Source organism: Sitophilus oryzae, unplaced genomic scaffold, assembly GCF_002938485.1.
Source record: "Sitophilus oryzae breed Bouriz unplaced genomic scaffold, Soryzae_2.0 scaffold_562_pilon_pilon, whole genome shotgun sequence".
Lineage (NCBI taxonomy): Eukaryota > Metazoa > Arthropoda > Insecta > Coleoptera > Curculionidae > Sitophilus > Sitophilus oryzae.
In genome coordinates, this window is record NW_022147154.1 from 755,987 (window position 1) to 780,955 (window position 24,969).

The following is a 24,969-nucleotide window of genomic DNA, read 5'->3' on the forward strand; positions in this document are numbered from 1 at the left end:
CATATTTTTTCACTGTTATGAAAAGTAACAACTTTTCGTCCGTACCTGTATTACATTACTTAGTGAAAAAAATATACATTTCCGCGGTATTTTACATAAAAAAACGTCTTTTGGTAAAAATCATGTCATCATTGACAAAAATTAGACATGTTGACTAAATAATTATTGGACTGAAATAATAGATTTGAAATGGTTTTGCGCCAAAGGTTGAACAGAAACTGTTTTAGAATTTCTTCTAGAAAAATTTATGACTAATTAAAAAAATAAAAAACAACTACTATCTAGTCAACAATATGTTTATTTTTTGTCAATAATGACATTTCAAATATCTCGAAAACGGTTGCTCGTAGCGATTTTTACTAAGAAACCTTTTTTACCTAAAAATGGCGGAAATGCACATTATGCATAATTTTCGTTTTCTTAGTTATCCCTGTCGCGAGACTCGAAATGTCTCTTCGTTCAAAGCTTCTGCAAATTTGCTTCAAATTAGAGATGAAACTTTCTCCACTTTACAGTTATCTTTGCTCGGTTTCTTCGTAGCCCTCGCTGAGTACTGACAGATTGTCCCATTTATCTGCTGGGAGGCAGGTGTTATAAAATTAGCGTTGCCCCATTGCGAGTGCCGGAGTCACATGACAAATATAACCATCGGGAAATTAGCGACAAACTGTCACACAGATCCGGTTCATATGTTTCCTGGTTCGTCCCGAGCTATTTGTTATGGAGGAAAGTCGATTTGGGAGCGTCTGCTGTCCCGGTTTTAGCCGTGATTAAGCGTTCCTTCTGCAACAGCCGGTGCAATTATATCATTTAATATTCTATATATTAACTGTATCAAGATATTTAGCATGCTCAAATCTAGAGCCTCATTCAGAACCTCGAAATTAGTTGAATAAATTAATGGTTTCAATTATACTTTTTTCTTAAAAGTTTACGATCATTCACAATGTCTAAAAAATACAATTAAAATTAATAGAATATTCTAGTAGTCTAAGAGCTGGCTACATAAAAAACCTTATCATCGTAACATGGCTAATTTTTTGTGTGAAGTATCCTTTTGTGTAGCCATTATGAAATAGTCATGTCTGCCAGCGCGATCCCGGGGCTTAAAGCGCGGGCGGCCAATCGAAAGGGTGAAATTTTGACACTAAAAATATTATAAGATAAATGAGTTATAATTGCGAAAATAGCTTTTGTTTATTATTAAGAAACGTGGGAAATTGTTGGCAGACATTTTTCTAGTCGCTAAAATGCCGACAGACAACGCGAAAAAGGCATGACATTTTAAAAATTATTAAAAAATTAAATTTGAAGAATGAAAAAAATTATGGCATATTTGCATGCCGATTGGTGAAATGTCATATTTATTTATTTTAAAAGCCGTACGCAAACGGGCAGACAAAAAGATCGTGGCTCAATCAGCTGCAGACAGTTATCAAAAGCGCGATATTACTCTAGCGCTTTCAGGGAACGCTCGCCGCCTCATCCATTTAAGTATAGATAAATTATATAATATACGATTATATTGTAAATATATTTTTTTATTATTTCAATAACGATTTTTTTGTCTGTCCTTTTGCATACGGATTTTTAAATTAATTAACAATAAACATGACGTTCCACCAACCGACATGCACGTATGCAATGATTTTCTTTTGTCAAAATTCTATGCCTCTTTTCGCGTTGTCTGCCGGCATTTCAGCTACGAGAAAAATGTCTGTCAACAATTTTACACGTTTCCTAATAATAAATAAAAGCTATAATTTGGCAATTATAACTCGTGTACCTTATAATATTTTTAGTGTCAAAATTTCACCCTTTCGATTCGCCGCCACCGCTTTAAGCCCCGGGATCGGGCTGGCAGACATGACTATTTCACAATGGCTACACAAAAGGATACTTCACACCAAAAATTAGCCATGTAACGATGATAAGGTTTTTTATGTAGCCAATTCTCGGTCTATAGCAACAGCTTGCGGCAGTCAATTGTATCCATAGAGAAAGACTAATAATTAGCTTATAAAATAATAAACTTTTCATTTTCAACCAATTTCTCTTGACAGATAATGATCAAAGGCCAAAATGATATTACTAGCAAATTTGGAAGTATAATTAGTGGCAAAAGTTAAAAGTTTAGCTTCACTCAGAACTTAGCAATTAGTGGAATAAATTACTGGTTTCAATCACACTTTATAGATTTTCGTTTACGATCATTCACATGTTTAAAAAACACAATTAAAATTAATTGAATATCCCAGCAACAGTTTGCGGTGATCAGTTGTATCCATAAAGAAAGCCTAATATTTAGCTTATAAAACAATAAACTTTTAATTTTTAACCACATTTGACAAAAACACAATTTAACCAAAATGACATTCCTCGCAAATTTTGAAGTATAATTAGTGGAAAAATTGAAAATTTGTTAACTTTTTTCACTAATTGAAAATGCCTACCACTAATTTTGATGTTTTAAATGCTTACATTCAAATTAGAGGAACAAACTTCTACGCTAATTGAAACCACTAATTTATTCCACTAATTGCGGGGTTCTGAATGAAGCTTTTGTTGATTTTTCTACTAATTGAAAATTACTACCACTAATTTTGACGTTCTGAATGCTTACAATGGAATTAAAAGAACAAACTTATACGCTAATTGAAACCACTAATTTCGAGGTTCTGAATGAAACTTTAGTGTATGTATTTGCTTCCTAATATACAGGGTTACCTAGTTTTCCGAAAACACTCTACCGGATGGTTTTCAGAAGTGGCTCAACCCCTTATAACATAACTAACGAAATACCAAGTATGTGGTAACAAAATATTCGTAAAAAAATGCTTCTTCCAAATATGCTAATGATCCACCTCGTTCCATTTAAAAAAAAACGGGTTATGATTAAAAATACAATGTGGGTATCTTTTAACCGACCAGGAAAATACACGGAAAGCATTAGGCGATGAAATCCATTTTTCCAAGGCAGCTTTTTGATTAACATTTACAAATTAGAGGATTTATAGTATTACGTATTTAGGGTTTTAATGTGTAATTATTTTGCAGGTTAGTTATCTATTATGTCTCATTCGCTGATATATTGTAGACATAATGCAACTACAAATTGTCCCTTGATAATTAGCATTAGTTGTTATTCGTTATCATTGTAAACATGCCAGATGTAAGATATAATTCATGAGAATTGCACCGATAATCATAGTTATGAATGTAATTGATAATATAAGCGAAATGTGTAAGCAATATTTAACTAGGGGGGGGGGGGGCAATGTATTAAATTTATTTTTTAACTAACGGTTTTTAACATTTCACTAGTCCGAAAAAGTAGCAAATTAAGCGTTCAGCATTTAACGTTTTATGTAAAATTGGCTAGGTATTTTTACACAAATGAAGAAGGAAATTAAACATAAAAGATTATACTATATCCGTATTGTAGCACATTTTTAGACAACTTCTTTATTTTTAAGATTTTGATGGTCAAACATCAACAAAATATTCCTTATATTTGGACTAAATTTTCTCGAAAATAAAGACATAATTTAAAATTCCGATACAATACGGAAATAGATTGAAGTTCTGTGATTACAGTGATATATAATTTATATGGTTTGAATGCAGATTTGATTACAGTGATATATAATTTTATGGCTACAGGGTATCCGTGAGAGGGGAAATGATATTTCTCTCGATTTTTTTCGTAAAAAATTAGATGATTAGATGACGCGTCCCATCAATAAAAATTCGACAAATTTGCAAGTAGCCAATAAAATGAGTGGGCGGAGCGATTTGCGGTGACGTACTCGTCAAGTCGACGTATAAAATATATTGCTGTTTTTTTAAATATTTTTTGTCCGCATTCCTTTCATAGACACAGATCCAGCAGACGTACTGTAATAGACTCTTAAATGGAAATAGGCCTTAAAAAATTATAACATTTTACTATATATGGAGTAGATATAGATATAGATGGTATGGGAGGGGGGAAGTTAATCATCGCGTCCTTATTGATTTATTGTGTCCCCCTTTCTTGAGTTATAACTCATCATACAATCCCAGGGCTTTAAAAAAAAGCCAATATCTGAAACGGTTTTAAAGACGGTAAGTCTCTATCTCCGATATCAGTCGTACCAAAGTTTATGGCATTCTGCATTCGCCATTGTTTCCTATCTGCAATCTACTGAGGTGTTCATTGAAGCAGTGTCATGTTAAAAACCCCGTAACAATCCGACGCTATTCTTGCTTAAATCAATTTTTCTCGCTCCTAAGTTCTGAGAAATTTCTACGAGTGTCTTAAACCCTTGGAGAATTCCCATTCTAGGTTACGGATGGAGTCTTCCACAGGTTCTTCAGTTCCGATTTAAGTTGGTTTCCACTTGGGAAGCAGTAAGGTTTTGGTCCAGTTAGTGGAGTGTTTGCGCCTTTTCTAGCTACATCGTTTGCTTTTTCATTGCCTTCTATTTGTCGGTGGGCTGGCACCCAGAGTAGGAAAACTTTTTCTTTGCTTAATTTGTTCAACTTCTGTAGGCATTCTATGGTCAACTTCGAATTGATGGTTACTGAGTTTAAAAATATTACATTGTTGATAACCACTGTAAAAATGCGTTCTACTAAAAAAATAAAAGTCTTTCACTACCACTACACAAATGGAATAATATCAGCATTTCAATATCAATTAAAAAACCTACGTATATAACATTTTTAGTGAAGAGGGGTGATGCGGTATGTTGAACGCGTTTTTGATAATGGAGCACCGGAGATGCAGCAAAAAGGTCTATTGAAATGTTGAACGATTAAAACAGCACGATATAGCGCACTTCAGCATGCCTACAAAGAAATATTCGCTCCATTTTAGCGTGTGATATCCATATTTTCCGCCTTTTTATTCCCCGTTTTTATGCATACGCAGAAAGCTGTACGGAAATAATAATTATGCCGTCTAATAACGCCCGAACATAAAGGAAAATTATTTTGAGGTCGGCGTACAAAAGGTAGCAGGTATATGAAAAGAAAACACGGGATAATAAAAAGGTTCAAAAAAAACGAAAAAAAGGTAAAACATCAACAACCGCGGGGCATTACTAATGAAGAAAAGCGATGCTTGAAAGAATCCATTATGCCACTTGCGCGCTAGCATAAACGACCACCAGTAATTAGCTTTGAATGTTTCGTGAGAAAAAAAATCGGAACCCAAAGTGACTAATATCAATAAACTGCACTGAGTTTCTCAACCGAAAATGTCTTGCTCAAAAAGTAAAGCCATCTAGCTAGAAAAGGAGCGAAAATTCGAGAGCGAGAACCGTTTTGCAATCCGGAACACAACCGGAAACCAACTTAAAGCAGAACTCAAGAACCTGGAAGACTCCATTCGTAACATGGAATAGGAATCCTCTAATGGTATAAGACACTCGAAAAAATTTCTCAGAACTTACGAACGAGGAAAATATCTCCTCAATAAACACCTCAGTAGATTGAAGCTAAGAAACAACGGCAAATGCAGATTCTGCGGGAAAAATAGGGAAACACCAGAGTGCGTCGTGATGACAACCATTCGTGTCATAAGCTTTGGTACGAAATACTGACTTTTGTCAAAGCCTTGATACTCTTGGGAGGGGGGTGATTAACTTCACCCCTCCCACACAATCTACAATCAACAAAAAGTCAAAGAAAAATATATTTTTGCTCATTCAAAACGCCGCCATATTGAATTTTAATTTAATCAGTTTATTTGTGGAAAATAAATGGACAGAAACCTTTATTTTCAAAAGATAGACAATTGGGCGCACGGATGAACTGTATAAACACATCGTTTCCTGCCTACACTCCGCTGCACAAGAAGCTCTAGGAATTAAGCCGAAAGACATAAACAAACGAAACAACAATGTTACATGGAATAACACACTAGAGGAGCAAAAACAAATAAAACAAAAAGCTTTCAACAAATGGCTAAATTCTAAAGATCCACAAGATAAAAACAACTACAGAAATGAACAATCAAAATTTAAAAACATGATCAAAAACAAAAGAACAAAAACAAAAACGACACATGGGACAGGAAATGCACTGAACTGAATACACATGTGGGGGTACTAGATCATCAAAAGCATGGAAATTAATAAAATCACTAAGATCAGACACCACAAACAAGATCAACTTACAACCAATCCCAATCGAAAAGTGGAGATCTCATTACAAAACGCAGCTTACCGAAGATCGACAAGAGTACCTCGTCAGCTCACCAAGGCGATACAACGCACAAGGCCACTATATCGACGTTACCAGGGAGATGATATGGAAAGCTGTTGGTTCAATAAAAAATAGGAGAGCAGCTGGACCGGAAGGAATACCTGCGTAACTGTTGAAGAACGGTACTTAAAAACTAAATTTCTTTCTTCGAGAACTATTTAACAGACTCCTAAATAATGGGGATCCTGTACCAACTATATGGAAAGAAGGCTGGATAACGCCAGTTCACAAAAAAGGAAGACGTGACGAATGCTCAAACTATAGATGTATATCCATAACCAGCACAATGAGCAGAGTATAGGGAAAACTGCTTAGAAACATCATAGAAACAGAATATGGTCCACAAGAAATTGAAGATCAAGCAGGGTTTAGCTGGTCGATCGTGCATAGATCATATATTTAGTCTAACCCAACTTAATTAAAAAAGAAGGTAGCAAGGAATAGAGAGGCTCATCTGCTTTTTGTTGACCTTTCAAAAAGCATACGATACAGTGCCAATCCAAAAACTATAGTAAGTGCTGGAGAACTCTCCAATTAACAATACAGCGATCAAAGCCATCAAGCAGCTATACCACCAAGCATTTTCCAGAATAAAGATCGGCAGTAACATATCAGAAACCTTTTATGTGACCAAATGCCTTCGTCAAGGATGATGTCTATCGCCAACTCTCTTCAAAATCTACCTCAATGAAGCCTTAAAGAAATGGAGAAGATCCTGCAGTGGAATGGGAATAGAACTAAAATATGACACCTACTTATATACTCTTCATTTTGCAGATGACCAAGTGGCAGTGGCCCAAGATAGGGAAGACCTTGAATTCATGGCGAGGAAACTTTTTAAAGAATACGCAGAGTGGGGATTAACTGTTAACTGCAGTAAAACTAAATATATGTGTATCGGTGGAGAGGGAACAGATTTGGAAGTGCGACAGCTGCATAGTACAATATTGTTCAGATTATACCAACCTCGGAACAAAGATTAGCCAAAATGGACGAACTGAAGAAGAAATATTGGTGCGAATAATTAAAGGGAAAAGAGCTATAGGATGCCTAAACTCACTATTATGGTCAACAAACATCTCTATCGAAAGAAAACACCTTTTATACAATGCAATATTTCAAAGTGTTGTATTGTATGGATGTGAAACCTGGCAGATAAATAAAACTTTAGAGCGTAAACTACTGGCTCTTGAAATGGATTTTTGGCGAAGATCTGCCGGAAAGTCAAGAATAAAACGAATAACCAACGAGAGAATTAGAGAGATTATGGGCGTAAAGAAAACTATCCTCGATGAAATCGAACAACGCCAACTAATATGGTATGGACATGTAGAGAGAATGGCTGACGAACGTCTACCAAAACAAATCCTAAAATGGACACCGGCGGAAAGAAGAAAGAAAGGAAGACCTAAAGCTACCTGGATTGAGGGCATTAACCGAGCCATGTCCGAAAGAAATTTACTTCCAGGAGATTGGGAAGATCGAAAGCAATGGAGACTGAGAACCGGAAGGCGTAGAACGCTATAAAACCGGATATATAATATAATATAATAGACAATTACAGTTAGGAGTTGGAACCCCTGCTGTTACAACAACAAAATAAAACTCTAATTCACCACAATACACCAAAACACTTTTACTTTTGCACTGGACACGCGTTTCGCTAACCATGTTAGCACCATCAGCAGATGATTAAAGAAGAAACAAACCAAAATTTACAGATTTGGACAAGCTCAAAATCAAATTACGTTATTTAATAATGAAATTTAAAAATTAGGAAAACATTTTTGCCAAAACACAAAAGATAATTTAATTCAATTTATACAAACTTCTCTTTGTTCTACATTATGTAACATTTTCAATAAGGTTCGTGTTCAAATACCCTAATTAAAAAGTTCAGAATATATTTGACAGTCTGAAAAATAAATAAGGCTCTAAAGGCTCCATTTTATTTAGCTTTAATTTGGAGATACCTGCAGGGCTACGATAGGCGCACGAATTATTTAATTAAATGTTTGGTACAAAAGAGAACGAAGGAGCAAGGAGATTAATATTTTAGAATAAAGAAAGATACCTACAGGGTAACGTCAACATGTTCAAAGGATTTTTTTCTTTGGAAATGTAACGGAACAAACAGTAAAACAGCAACAAACAAGTGATGTATTAAATAGATCCCTTGGCTTATTAAACTTTTATGGTAAAATAATTCAATTTTGTTACGACTTTCTATTGTATATTATTTCTAAAAATTATTAATTAATTTAATTAATAAAAGTTAAATAATTTATGTCCAATATAATACCATTCAGTGATACACCTACCTAAATAATCTAGTAAAATTATTGTACTCAAAAAAGCCTTTTGTGGGAAAGTTTTTGGGTAGTTCTGATTTCTTTTATTTTTTATATGTTTTGGGGTGCTGAATTCGAATCTAAGTACCACATAAGTGAAAAATATAATAAGCAAAAAAGAAATCCAAACGACTGGGAGTGGAAAGGCACTTGAAAATATATCTTTCCACTACTAACCACTTTGAATTCAACACCGGGTTCTATGTATAGGCTTGGTGCATTCTCCGCCGGTGCTGCCACCGCCGGAGAACTCGTAAATAACGAACACATACAAATACACGGGTTTAAATGGCGAGTAAACGAAAAAATTAGTATATAATTATTCTAAAAGTGTTAGAAAGTGTAATTTGTGGAAATTCTAAACAAAAAAATAAATAGACAAAACTTGCATTATAATTTATTATTCCAGCGAAAAAAAATTTTTAGATAAGTTCGACTACGGTAGCGTTCATAGTTTTATCACCGGTTTTGCTAGTGGGGCATAATTTGAACTATAATTTTAGAAGATGTTCATAAAACATTTAATCATTAGTTGATTAAAAAAGTATACCATTAATATTGCAAATTATATTTCATCTTCTCTGTTGATTATGTAGCGAGCACTTTGTTTACTCACTTGTTTCGTCGAACTGCTTGAATCCATTTTTGCTATTGATCAAATCGGTGTAGGAAATTATGAAGCTATAAAATGTTGTTTCGGGAGAGTTGAATATCCGGGAAAGTTGAGTTATTGAATGTTATTGCACCCAACAACGCCCTAATATGCTCTCCTCCCCCCATACAACATTTGAAATTGTCACAACACAACAAGACGCCTAGTTCGAATTCTTTTTCACTTATTTTTTACTACCCGAAACAGCGATACATCACACAAACCTCGTACCAACTAATACTTAAATATTATGACAAAACCCCGATTTCAATATTATTTTAATGCGATCATGACGGCGGCGTACACTATGTAATGATATTTTCTGATTTCTACCGTAGAGATGCACCAAGCCTATAGGCTTGGTGCAGTTCTGTTGATTTAAACAGATTCTGACCGCAGCGAAACTTTATTTTCGGAGATATTTCGGAATTTAATCGGACCTTCTAAAAAAAATTATTTCTTTTCAGGAACTATTTGAGACAGAGTTTACCAAAAAAAAATATTTTTTATCTACTACTGGGTAAATGAATTTGTAGATATAGTATGACTTTTTTGAAACATTAGTTTCGGAGATATAAATTTAATCGGACCTTTTAAAAAAATTATTTCTTTTTCAGAAACTATTTGAGATAGAGTTTACCAAAAATGTTTTTTTATATCTATTACTGGGTAAATGAATTTGTAGATAAGTATGACTTTTTTTGAAACTTTGGTTTCGGAGATACTGATAACAGATAACTGTATCCTGATACTATATTAATCCTTTAGGCAATAAATGGGTATGACAGTATGACACAACTTCGATAATGTTTAACCAGGAGATATTAAATAATTTTAAAGTTATACAGAAAAATAATGCCATTATATAAATCGTTATTAATATTTTTAAAAATCTCCAACCACACTAGAACGGTATTGCTGAAGTCGAAAACTTATTTTTAATATATCTATATATTGTCATCCTATAAAAAGAACGCATAACATTGCTTCACTGCACGATAACACTCACTAAGACTTTTTTGCAAGTACAGAAGTGGTTATCCAATCAAACCACATGAGCGAAAAATATAATGAGCAAAAAAGAAATCCAAACGAGTGGGAGTGGAAAGGCACTTGAAAATATATCTTTCCACTGCTAACCACTTTGAATTCAACACCGGATTCTACCTATAGGCTTGGCGCATTTCAGTTGATTTAAGCAAATTCCGACCGCAGCGAAACTTTAGGTTCGGAGATATAAATTTAATCGGACCTTTTAAAAAAAATTTTTTTCAGAAACTATTTGAGACAGAGTTTACCAAAAATGTTTTTTATACCTAGTACTGGTTATATGAATTTGTAATATTAATGGTATACTTTTTTTTTAACTACTGATTAAATGTTTTATGAACATCTTCTAAAATTATAATTATGTACCTTTAAAAAATGTCGTTATAGCCGAAATAGGTCCAGTAATGCCCCACTAGCAAAACCGGTGATAAAACTATGCTCGCTACCGTATTTGACCACATCTAAATTTTTTTTAACTGGAATAATAAATTATAATGCAAGTTAGACCTTCTGAAGATATCAAAATATTTACCTTTTTATTTTTTTGTTTAGAATTTCCACAAATTATACTTTCTAACAATTTTAGAATAATTATACACTAATTTTTTCGTTTACTCGCCATTTAAACCCGTGTATTTGTATGTATTCGTTATTTACGAGGAGGACCGGCGGTGGCAGCACCGGCGGAGAATGCACCAAGCCTATACTGCGGTACATTTCTTGCAAATGCAAGAAAGGCTGTCAACGCAATTGTGAATGCAGGAGGAGGATTCTAAACAATAACATTATACATTTAAGAGCTCTATGAATGTAATATTAACACACAACTAACAGTATTATTTTTCAAGTTTTTTTGTTGCAATTTGCAATCTACAATTTGCCGTTGAAACAAGTAACACAAAACTACACTGAATATCCTTCATACGTATATCATTAATTAAGTAACTAACATCAGTAACAATTACTTAGTAAATAAATTCCACTTAAACATGTTTTTTCGAGCTATAGCAACCGATTATTTTTCAAATTCGCTATTATCATTTCGGAAACCCCTCGTATCTCTTCAAATTAGATCCTAATTATGAGAAGCCTCTTCAAAGAGATTACAGGTTAAGAAAGCTTTTGTTTAAAATGGGGTACTGCATTTAGCAAGAAACTCAGATAACAACTAGTTATTTTTAATAATTAGTTATCATCTTGCGAGATTAAAAGGGAGTCTCGCTCTTCTCCTTTGTGCGATGGATTTTTTCTTGTTAGCGAGAATATTATGAATGTTGCGAAGATCCGCAAGAAAATTACTAATTTCAGAGGTTTGATCTACAAAGAAATATTTTTCCTGTTCTTTTATTTCTTAAATTTATGCAGGTAGAATAATACTGCCGTTTTTATAGAAAAATCCATTATAATTGGCCAATTAAAAAAATTTAAAAATTTTATATAAAATGCTTAATAAATGATGTTTACAATTATATACTAGAGTCGGCATTTCTGGCCTTGGGTCTTGAGTGCTGATTTTCGTGTGTAGGAAGAGTACGGTCAACATGCTTAGTAAAATAAGATGTACTGAATACAGATAGAAGGCAAACATTTTTCCAAGGGCAAAATTTTTTTAGATGAGTTCAACTACGGTAGCTAGCATAGTTTTATCAACGGTTTTGCTAGTGGGGTATAATTGGAGCTATTTCGGCTATATAACGACATTTTTTAAAGGTACATAATTATAATTTTAGAAGATGTTCATAAAACATTTAATCACTAGTTGATTAAAAAAGTATACCATTTATATTGCAAATTATATTTTAACCTCTCATAGTATATGTCTTAGATTTTTTGATTATGTCACGAGCACTTTTACTCACTTGTTTCGTCGAACTGCTTGAATCCGTTTTTGCTTTTGATCATATCGGTGTGAGGAACTATGAAGCTATATAATGTTGTTTCGGGAGAGTTGAATATCCGGGAAAGTTGAGTTATTGAATGTTATTGCACCCAACAACGCCCTAATTACGCTCTCCTTTAGGCGTTAACATATTTTTGGCCAATTTTATTAACATTTGAAATTGTCACAACACAACAAGATGCCTAGTTCGAATTCTTTTTCACTTATTTTTTCCTACCCGAAACAGCGTTACATCACACAAACCTTGTACCTGAGTGTTTTATAGTTTCAACAACTGCACTAGGAAAAACTAAAATACTAAAATATTAGGACAAAACCCCGATTTCAATATTAGCTTTGTTCAGGTTCTTGTTATTACCGATTCTGAACCGTCCTAGAACTATGCAGCGCATGCGCAAATGAAATAATATCTTCATATTTCCTTCTGCGCATACGCATCACAGTTCTAGGACGGTTCAGAATCGGTAAAAGAGAAACCCGAAGCAAGCTATTATTTTAATGCGATCGACATGACGGCGGCGGCGTGAACTATTTATTGATAATTTCTGAATTCTGCCGTAGAGTGCGCAGCGGTCGGAATTTGTTGAAATCAACTGAAATGCACCAAGCCTGTAGGTTTCTTGATTAAAAATTAAATGATTTCTGGGTGTTTTTAAATCATTTATTTGCCGACGTTTCGATTTTTTATGCAAATCTTTCTCAAGACATCTCAGATGGTGTTTCGGCTGTTGAAAAAAAAACTAAATAGGTATATCCAGCTCAAGTTATATATTCCACCACCACTACGAGCATATTTAGCAATGATTTATTAGCCGATATACATATATACGTAGTAGACAAGATGTCAAATCGTGTATATCTCTGTTCCGGAGATGAAGGGACTCCATCGAACGCCCATAAATCTATAGTACGGCTTGATTGGGCTTGAACGGGTCAATTAAGTGAACAAAATGTAGCCCGCCTAATTAATTACCCTTGTCTAATGAATTGCTTATGATTTCTTAATCTTCCGTAAATGTGATTATTTATTAATTGGCTAAGAAACGACGGCAGTAATGATTTTGAGATTAATTATTCTACAGGGTGGTCCGAATTGTATTCTCGAATTCTTGCAGCAAATTTTGCGGATAAAAATAAGTAAAAAAGTTTGTTTAAATGTATGTCCTAAAATGCTTCGTTTAGAAGATGGAAAAGGTGTAAAAGTTTCATTTTGATTTCGATTTTTTCAAAATAACTGATGTCAATATTTGGTTAAAAATTGGTGTCTGTCTGTTTTTTTTTTTTAATTCTAATGTCAATATAACTTCTACTTATAGGGGGCACAATCTATACATATTTTTGAACTGTGTTGAAGGGTAATAACTTTTTGCACGTGTCTGTATTAGTGTGAGTGAAAAATATACATTTCCGGTTTTTTACGTAAAAAACGGTCTGGTAAAAATCTGAACAAATTAGACAGAGAAAATAAGGGTCTTTCTACTCTAGGGCCTAGGTAGATGGTAATAAAAAATCAAACGATCTAGCTAGAAAATGAGTAAACACTCCACTACCTGGACTAGAATCGTTCTGATTTCCAAATGGAGACCAACTTAAAGCAGAAGTCAAGAAGCTAGAAGATTCCATCCGTAACCTGGAATGGAAATACTCCAACAGGCTAATTACAATTACTAACTTGTAATCATTTCTCAATTATCTCATTTGACTTCAACACTTTCAACAATTTTTAATTAATTTTCTATGCAAAGTAACTTAAAGTCATTTTCATTTTGTATTAAAAAAACCCTGTACTTATTAATGTAACACCAACCAATTTATTAAAAAAAATTAAAGAAATGCATTCAGTTATATAGCCATATAGATCTAAAAATCCATAAACGCGATAAAATACCAGAATATTGGTATCGTTTATTCAATCCAACTAATTTGTAAGTGGATAAAATCTGACATATATCATAACCGATGTGGACGTTGTAATTATATGAAATGAAATTATCTCGTTATAGTTAACGCGCCGGCTTACAAGCTTGTTTTAAACATAATTTATTGGGTTTCGTTACGCCTATGCTGTCAATAGCGGATTTTTCTTCAAGGCAGTGGCGTAAGGAATATTATTATGTGTGTGTATTCTGTTAAACATAAATCTTTATGTATATTTTATTTCCATTCTCATGCCACTCTATCTAAAAAGAAAACATTCGACCAATGTGTACTACACTACCAGTCATGACCTATGCATGGGAAACCTGGACACTTAAAACGGACATCATAAGAAAACTGCAGGTCGCACAGCGCTCAATGGAACGAAATATGCTGGGTATAACTAAGTGATACCATAAAAGAATAGAGTTTCTACGACAAAAGACCCAGGTAATAGATGTCATCCACAGAGTCGAATCCCTCAAATGACACCTGGCCAGGAAAACGGACAACAGATCGACCACAAAAATTCCAACCTGATGCCAACGAGGAATGAATTAGAGGTGTGTAGTTCGTGAACGGACTAGTTCCAATAAACTATTCCGACCCCGGAATGAAAGGAACTAGTTCTCGGTTTCTCAAAGAACTAGTTCCTGAGGACCTATTCCGCGATAGAAACTGACCGATATATTTGCGACGGCGACGGATCGGCCAGCGCGATCGTAGCCCGATGCTAGGCAGGAGTGGGGAGTGCCAGTCGTATGTTATCGGATCCGGATCTAGAGGAATTAGAGGAACTAATTAAAAGACTAGTTCATGCATGGGAATCTATTCCGTCGGCAGATTCGAGATGCAATACAAGGCGACGGCGGTGGATTCGACCTTGTCTATTGCTAGAGCCGGCATAATTACCACAAAAAAATTGTCGTGGATACTGTTTTTCATTTTTAGTTCATTCTTTGAATATTTTACGGGAATGTTTCAATTTAGGTCCTTAAAATTAAGAAATATCTTATAAAACGAAGTAGATATTCTGAATTTTTAGATAAAAACAAAAATATTGTTTTCTCCAATTATTGATTTGTGATATAATTTTTTAAACTCTGATTTGAATTTCTTTTTTAATTTTTTTATCTGCAATAAAACTTACCTATATATTTTTAACATACCCAATTACACGTCTCGTTATATTTCGTACATTATAAAAATTATGGAGATCATACTGTGAATTCTGACTGACAACGAAAACCATTAGCAAGCAACGGGGATGTCAACGTTAGTCGGGAACTATTATGAACTAAAGACCTAGTTCAAGGGACTATTCCTCTGGAGGAACTAGAACTAGTTCCTCCCAAGGAACTAGAATTCCCACCTCTACGAGGAATTAAGAGACCTTGAAAAAGACCCAACCTGGGATTGGATCATGATATTAGGAAATTAGCAAAGATAACTTGGGCCCGCATAGCCAACAATAGACAACAATGGGCTCAACTACAAAGAGAGTATGTGAGGGAGGCTACACCATAATTGAAAATAGTTGAATAAGCTGAAGATGATAATGATAATCGTTTCATGTACATTTCATGTACAGGGTGTCCTATATCCGTGTGTTTTATGGGGTTTCTTTTCAAGCAATAAAAATCAACAATGAACAATCAACAGATGAAATGGTCAAACAAGGCTCATTAATGCCATTCATAAGCCCAGAATCCTTCTGCGGCGATGCAAAAACAATCACGAGAATGCCTTCAAAACGATGGGTAGCCAACAAATCTCTAGAATGGTGGAAAAATTCACCAGGGCAGAGACGGGCGAAAAAGTTCATAGTATGAACATTCGCCAAGGCAGACCTGATAAGCAAAGACAGAAAGACAGTCAAAACTATAGTGAGTCTACTAGCATGGCATTGCAAGGCTAAATAGGCATCTAAAGATAATGGTATTGACACACATTTTATGTCGGAGTAACAGCCTGGCAAATGCGCGGTTCTCTGTAATAGGCAATGATAGGCCATTGACAGAAAGCTATATGGAGGGTTGAGTCTCCAGGTTGTTTTGAAAAGGATAGGACTGGGACTGGAGAATGTAACTTAAGGATCAGAAAAGAATCTGATCTAATCTAATCCGGTATTAAAAATAAATTAAACAACAAAGTTTACATGTCGTCTTAAATATCAATTCAAGCAATAACTATCAACAACAATATTTTTTCTGGTTGTAGTAAGCAATAAATTTCACATTTTTATTTTGCTAACGAGTCAACCCTGATTTATATAATTAGTTTTCCTTCAGACGGATTCTCTCCGAATGCGATCGCTATCAATGCGGCAAATGAGCGGCTTTCGATTTAAATTGCAGCCTCCAATACGTCTTGATGAAATATGGTTTTGATCTCGCGCAGAAGGTTAAAATCGACGAATTTGTTCCTAGTGGCGTTTCCTGACACTTCCATCTAGGTTTAACCATACCGGGTGGGGCATCGTCGTTGGAAACATAGATAGAAACCATCCCATGCAAATTTTGAACTGTTTAAATATTGGCTCCCCTATTGATTTTATAGCGAAGTCGTAAGTAGATTTTTTAAAGGTCTACGTTTAGTAAACACACATGCCAAATTTGACTAATTTTGGACAAGCCAATTTTGAGTAATTTGAGAAAAACTGCATCTATTTTAAAATTAAAACTGAACAGATATACAGGGTTGTTCACCACATACGACACGGAGTATTGTAGCTAAACGATGAGATTTTTACAAATTGTAAGTTTTGGGTTCGATGAAGGACTATTAGAGGTACAATTTAAAAATAATTTTACAAGATACAGCGTGTCCCAAATAAGTAAAAAATATCAAAGTTGTATTTTTTTAATGGTAATAAAACCAAACCAAACCAAACACCCTGTATATTATTACATTTTTAGTTTCTACGATTAAAATAAAGGTAAATTTGATTGAGGTTTATTATACTTAAACCTTACCGTTTTTGAAATATTTTCAATTTTGTGAAATTGCTGTAAAAATTTTAAGGCTACATTTCTCCAAGGGTATCAAAGTTTTTAACCCTAAATATTTACTGAAGTTTATTTACTGATCAGTTATTGTGTTGCAATAATAAAAATAATACTACCTTATACAGAGTGTCTAAAAATTTATTTTAAATAATTATTAGCTTCAAACGGCAATAACTTGTTTGATGTTGTTGATTGCTGAGTTTTTTGGAAAAAACGGATTTTTTTGAAAACAAATTTTATTTTATCCTGTCGTTACTTTTTAGAAAATCAAAAAACTAATTACATATTCTCATGGCCACTTTATTAGGGCTATCTGATAGTATTTTTAGATTTTCAAATTAGCTGATAATTTGTGAGATACAGAGGCCAACTTAATTTTTTTAAAAATGGACCTGCATTTTTTATTTCACATTTTGAAAGAACTCAGTCTCCTGAGTACAATGATATGCCACACTTTATACTTTTTTTTTGTTTTGGGTACCTTAACAGCAACACAACTATTTAATTATTATTTTAAAAAAATTCAAGTCCGACCCTGTTTTTTAAATTATTTAATCTGATTATATTCATCGCAACAATATTGATCAGTACTAATAAACATTGAATAAGGAAAATTGAGCCAATTGAAAGATTCAAATAAATAATATCCAGATCAGCAATTTAAAGATATTATTTTTAACTTTTCTTATTGTGAATTTGAAATTCTGAGTGTACGATCTAATAATTTGCATAATATTAATCGTAGTTATTATGAATAAATTAACTTCTACAAACTACTTCTAATGCTTTACATCAGTGGCGGATATAGAGGGGGGGCCCATGGGGCCCGGGCCCCCCTAAAACCTATAAATTGTGTTAAATATTAGGCTTTTGGATTAAAAATGGCGCCCTAAAAAGCATATTCTACATTACTTTTTATTTTGGGCCCCCCCCCTAAAATAAATTCCTGTATCCGCCCCTGCTTTACATAGTCTACATGTTCGAAAGGGTTACCACCCTACCTACTATAGCACAAATTTATTTTTCGTTCAGTTTTATTTATAGCTTTTGAATAGATCTTCTTATACTTTCGAATGCATTTTGTACTCTTTATTGTAACTGCCGAGATGTGTTGATTTCACTTTTTTTAAAATTTGGACCTGTCGAATTACTTGACGTCATGAGACGGTCCAGATACCAGAAATGATTTGATTGTTTATATTACATTTTATTTATATTACTTTTTATTATTTTATTGCATCTGATTTTCCGTATTCAACCCACGTCACTGTTAAGTTTGAAAGCTTATCAATATTGTAACGATGAATATATTAAATAGTAAAAAAAAACAGAGCCGGACTTGAAATTAGTTTAAATAAATTGTATCCAAATTTCCAAAACAAAAAGAAATATTAAGTGTGGCATATCATTGTAATCAGGAGAGCGAGTTCTTTCAAAATCTGAAATAAAAAATGCAGGTCCGTATTTAAAAAAATTAAGTTGACCTATGTATCTCACAAATTATCAGCTGATTTGAAAATCTAAAACTACCGATAGATACCCTATCAGATAGCCCTAATAAAGTGGCTATGAGAATGTGCAATCAGTTTTTTGATTTTCTAAAAAGTATCGACAGGAAAAAATAAAATTGATTTTCAAAAATATCCGTTTTTTCCAAAAAAACTCAGCAATCCTTGAAATATTTAAAACTTTTTTGATAGCATCTTGGTGAACATCCCAAACAGCAACTTTGCCCCAATTTAACCATGTTCGTATCTATTACGGTTACCGAGTTACCAATGCTCGTACCTCGAATTTGTAGCACCCTGTATAAAACAATATTTTTTTCCATAGCGAGTTACGTTTTAAAAAATATTCAGAAATTATTATTTCAAGGAATTTATTACGAGTAGAAAAAATATTGTGCTAGGTTGGCGTTGGTTTCTATGTAATTTGACAAATAAATAAAGCTGTCTCTTTAGTTATCAGTTTTGAGTCAATATTTTGTAATTCTCTTTCGTGTCGATTGCTGACTGAATTGGAGCCAGAAATGGCTCAAAACGAAATAAGTAAATTACCAACAGATATTCAGGCTGAGGCGACAAACGCCATATCCAAACTACTTCCATTTAAATCCCGAATAACTTATGAAAAGCAATACAAAAATTTTCAAAAATGGAATCAGTTAAAAAACGTGCGAGAAGAAATAAAGTTTTTAACCTATCCTCGCTGTTAAAGTATCATTTAATCTACCCTTGCGATTAAAGTACTATTTTATCTACTATTTTTAATAGATATAAAGCAATTTTAACAGTTCCTATGGAAAAACTCATTTTTTACTATGCCTTTATAGAATAATTACTGCTCTTATGTATTTATGATCATTACCCACAATCAGCCCTATTTTAAAATAAAACGAAACTAATTTATTTATTATTAATTATTTTGAAAGTCAGTAATTATTTATTTTATAGTTTTAAAACTGAATGTTTGGATTTAAAGAAATATGTTTATTTTTAAATAGGGGGGTCATCCCAGTATCTGTTTAAATTTTAACTATTTTCGGAAAACTATATTAATTATACAAATGCATGCTTAGGCGATTAGTTAACCGGACCAATACAGGTAATTTAAATATCTACCTTGAATAACTTTTAAGCGAGCTTTCAAATCACTGACTAAACACTAATGAATTCGATCCATCGAAGTTCAGTTGCATCGCTGGCAAATCGAGAGTGGGTTTTTGATCCGGTTCAGTCCTTTGAGAGCATACCTGGATGTTTCATTTAAATTCTGATAGGGAGCATTTCAGTGACGTGGCAAAACGCTTTTTGTGTGCTACACTATCGCATTTTCATTTTAAATTGCAGTTTATTACGGAAGTGCTCTCGTAAACAATCCGGATGCCCTAAACCTATCTGTCATCTGACAAATTAAAAACTAATATTACGTTTCAATATCTATGTACAAAATAAAAGGTATTTCTTATGCATTATTAAATATTTTAAGTAATATTATACCGGGTGCGTCTCAAAAGTGCCTCGCCCCTATAACTTTTTTATTTTTTCACATAAAAAAACGAGGTTTGGTATGTTAGTATATGACATAAATTGGGATTGATTGACGTATTCAATTGTTTTTAGTCACTTTCTCCGGTCACTCTCCGGAAATGACTACAACTTTTGATTTTTAAATGGCACTTTACTTTATTCGATAGAAAATGACACTCTGAATGGAATGACATATCATATGTCAACTTTTGACATTTTCTCATATGGTTTATTTGAAATTGTAACATGAGGTTTATAACGATAATTTGACTCGAAATACCAAGTGTGTGGTACCAAATTATTCGTAAAAAAAATGCTTTTTCCAAATATGCTAATGAGCCACCCTCGTTCCATTTGAAAAAATTTGATGTGATTAAAAATACGACCGGTCACGAACAACATTAGACGATCAAATCTACTTTTCAAAGGCTTCTTGAATAAAAATTAGTGTTTTTAACACAACCATGGCACTCTAGATTAAAATTTTAAATACGATTTTTTTACAACGAATAAGTTTTTTATCTGAAAAAATAAAAAAGTTGAGCCACTTTTGAGACGCACCCGGTATAGGTCTGTGTATATTGTACAAGAAATTGTTTTTGGAATAAAATAACATAAAAACGATTTTAATTTAGCAAAAGAAAACGTTACTTCACTACAATATAGGCTTGGTACATTTCAGTCGATTTTTAAAATCTCGACATATGTAACCTTTGTCTCGACAGGCAGCGCTCGGTACGGCAGAATTTCGACTCTGTCGACTCTGTATTTCGCGCAGTACCGGTTATCATTCATGTTGATCGCATTGGAATAATATGAAAATCGTAGTAAACTATAAAATTCTCAGGTAGGTACCAAGTGTGTGTGATATAACGCTGTTTCGGGTAGTAAAACTTAAGTGAAAAAGAACCAAAACTGCGCGACGCGGTATTTTGTGACCATTTCAAATGATAATAAAATTACGAAAAAATGTCAACGCTCAATACAAATCTACCGGAACAAAATATGAAATAATAATAATAGTATACTCCTTTTTAATCAACTAGTGCTTAAATATTTTATCGTTACACAGTCGGCATGTTATTACTAATCTATGAAGTTTCATTAGCTTGAGTAATAAATTATAATACACGTTAAGCTGAAACATTTACGAGTTCCCGGATCCGAGTTTTGCTACTTTGACGCAAACTCGGAATTAAACATCTACTTGGATACATTTATCACGTGGATCTGTACTAGTATTGAAGTAGGGAACAAACCGACTTGTTGGTTACTCGTAAGCTTATTTATGGAAATAAAAATGGCGGAAACTAGATTTTCCACTGAACAGATCGGACAATTTATTGGCATTTATCGATCTTTTGACTGCTTATGGGATGTAAGATGTAAAGAGTATCGTGATATTAAAATAAATAATGCCTATGAAACAATAGCCGATATAATTAATATTAGTATAGAACAAAAAATTATTTTCAATATCAAATGAGTTTCGCACTTGCAGATATGGTTTTACCCAAATACATCTACACCTACTAATTTTGTTCGTATTAAATTGCTTCTTTTTTAACAGCATTAATATTATTAAAGCTACTGCCGCTCGCTTTTTTTAGAGGCAGCCATTTTAAAAGGATGAAATCTGAGAACAACCTAGTATAGAGTGTAAACAGGAACAATCCAAGTCGTAACAAAACTCGGATCCGAATTTTTTTAAGAATTTTCTCAACTTTCACTTACTAAGTAATTCAATAATAAAACACATAACAATATAACAAATTTTTCGTATACTCACTGTTTAAACTCGTGTATTGTATCAATAGTGACGGCACCGGCGAAGAATGCACCAAGCCTACAACAAAATACTTTATTATTATTACAGTTGGGGGGTTGGAACCTTTGGTGTTACACAGCATAATAAAACACTAAATCACCGCAATACACCAAAACGACCTAAAATTCTTTTCTGCATTTTCTTTCTTGTAAATTTAATCTAATGCCTATGTTGCCCTATTATAAAGAAATTATGTTTTTTAACTAAAAACTAAAAAAAATCCAAAATTTTTTTCCAAAAATTTCGATTTTTCAAATTTTTTTTTCGCGAAAAAAACCTCATAGGCGTGTTTCTGGGGTTGAACTATACTACCAGTTAAAATACTTGCACTTATTTCTGGGACACACTGTATAATTTTATTATTTTTTTATAAGAATAATTCAAATTTCTGAAATTATATTTTTTCTATGTAAACGGTAGATATGTTAATTTATCCCCAATATCATTTGACATTTACAATTTCATATGCATCTCTGACAGTACCTAAGATCATATTGCTATAGGTCACTAAATATACTGGTATTGATACTGTAATGTGCTAGGTTAATATAAGCGTGATTATAACATAAATATATATAATTCCTCTTATAAAAACATCGTAGGAACAATACAATAAAAACCCACACAGGCTATATATAAAAAGAGGTGTTTCACAATATATTCAAACCTTAGTACTATTTGATGTTATATTAATAACAGCAACTTAATCAGTTTATTAATATTTAATTAGGAATATTGAGCGCTATTGTATGAACTATAGTTATTGGTAGATCTTACTGCACCACAAACTAAATAGAAAACAAAACCGAGAGATCTAAAAACCGTTGAGCATTAAACTGCGATGTGTAGCCCGTGGATATTTCAGTATTCATTATCGAGTTTGAAATGCAACAATTTATGAAATGATATTCGACATTAATTATACATTGGCGGAAGTTCTGAATTATAAGTGGCAAAGCATTTATTTGAATAAAATTTTGATGCAGAATATCGGATATTAATATTGGCAAAATTTCGAATTGCTTTAATAATGTTTGAGAAAACCAATAAACAGTTAAGCTCAAGAATATTAATGTTTTCGATTCCAAAACAGGGCAATTTAGAAACAGTTGAGAGTTGAGAAAATCAGGGGTTAAAACAAAAAAAAAGACACAGGGTTTTGAACAGAAAAACTACCGACAAGTAGATCAGATTAGATTCTTCTAGGTGGCTATCAGCCTGATCTACTGCGAGCTTTTCAAATTTATTGTGGTCCTCTTCTGATCCTTAAGTTAGAGTATCCAGTCCAATTTTTTTCAAAAAATCTACCAACTTGGAGAGTCAATGGCTTATCACTGATGAAAGAAAAAAACTGCACATGACTTCGTCTGCCAGTCCCATTAGCTTTAGATGCCTATTCAGCTTACATAAAATGCCCTGCAGAATGATCATTTGACGGAACAGGACTGGGAGAATTTTCATGTCAGCGGCTCGGAATACCCTCAAAAAAAAATTCCACTCCTCCAACTCCCGGTGGATGACATATCAAGAATGTATAACTTTGAGAAGACCTCACTGTAGGATCGAGCAAGAAAAACGATTGAAAGAAAGAAGCGTTTGCTCAGTATGTAGATGGTCTTCTACATACCATAACGTGGTATACTGATGCTTCCAAACCCAAAGCAGAGATAAGGATAGGAGTATTTGGGTCGAAAATTAAATACTCCGAACCGATAGGCACCCTACCCCAGTATCCTTTAGACAGAAATCTGCGCTATCAAAAGTTGCGTACAATTTATCTTAATCAAGAACTATCGAAAACAGGAAATAACCATCTTATTCGATAGTCAAGCAGCACTAAAAGCGATCAACTCAGTAACCATCGATTCGATTTAGGTCAAAGAATGCCTATAGATAGAGAAGCTAAATAAATTAGATAAAGAAAATAAAGTCCTCCTTCTCTGGGTGCCCGCTCACCAAGGGATAGAAGGCAATGAAAAAGCAAAGGATCTAACTAGAAAAGAAGCGAACACTTCACTAATTGGACTAGAACCGTTCTGATTTCCAAGTGGAAACCAACAACCAGGCGAAACTCAAGAACCTGGAAGACTCCATCCGTAACCTGGAATGGAAATCCTCCCACCCCGGTCTAAGACACTCGAAAAAATTTCTCAGAACTTACGACCGAGAAAAACCAAAGATTTTCCTTGGTTTAAGTAAGAACAATCTTCGGATTGTCACGGATTTTCTAACAGGGCACTATATCCTTAACAAACACCTCAGTAGATTGAAGCTGAGAAACAACGGTAAATGCAGATTCTGTGGGGAAATAGGAAAACACCAAAACACCTCATCACTGAGTGCGCCGGGACGACAACCATAAACTTTGGTACGGCTGAAACTGTATGATGAGTTATAAATCGTTATAACTCAAGAAAGAGAATAATAATTCAAATTTAGATCTGTAAGGTCGAGGTGATTAACCCCCCTCCTAAACGTTCTACATCCTACAATCCAAGGACCTAAACCATCTACAGCTGTGATTGTCTTTCTCTATTTGCTTATCAGGTCTGCCCTGAATTTTGGCGAATGTTCTACTATAGACTTTTTCGCTTGTCTCTGCCCTAGAGAAATTCTCGTGACTACTTTTGCAACGCCGGCAGAAGATTTCTGGGCGTATGAATGGCACTGGAGAGTTTTGTTTGACCAATTCATCTACAGACCAGAGACTAGTATAAATATGACAATAGATCATAATAGACAATATTAATACTAAAAAAATAAGGCTGTTAATGTATTTTTTCATGGCTTTTAGTATTAGTTCTCTTAGGGCCCATATTATTGAGTTACATTTAATTAGCAATCGTTATATAGCTGATTTATTTAAGCAATCTACTGGCAATACTATCTCAACTGCACACAGTGTGAAAAATTTGATTAAACTCGCTCCAGTAGTTTAGAAGTTTTTTACACGTGATTTTTATACAGGGTGGTCCGAACTGC

At 33.7% G+C, this 24,969-nt stretch overlaps 1 protein-coding gene across 1 annotated transcript in view; it reads right to left on the reverse strand.

Annotated features, from left to right (window-relative positions):
• Positions 1 to 24,969, reverse strand: part of LOC115887290 (discoidin domain-containing receptor 2-like) — a 523,559-nt gene that overhangs the window by 458,281 nt on the left and 40,309 nt on the right. Inside the window, exon 2 of the mRNA XM_030906681.1 lies at positions 21,949 to 22,005. The gene's annotated coding sequence lies outside the window, so the exon portion shown is untranslated. The remainder of the gene's footprint in view (positions 1 to 21,948; positions 22,006 to 24,969) is intronic.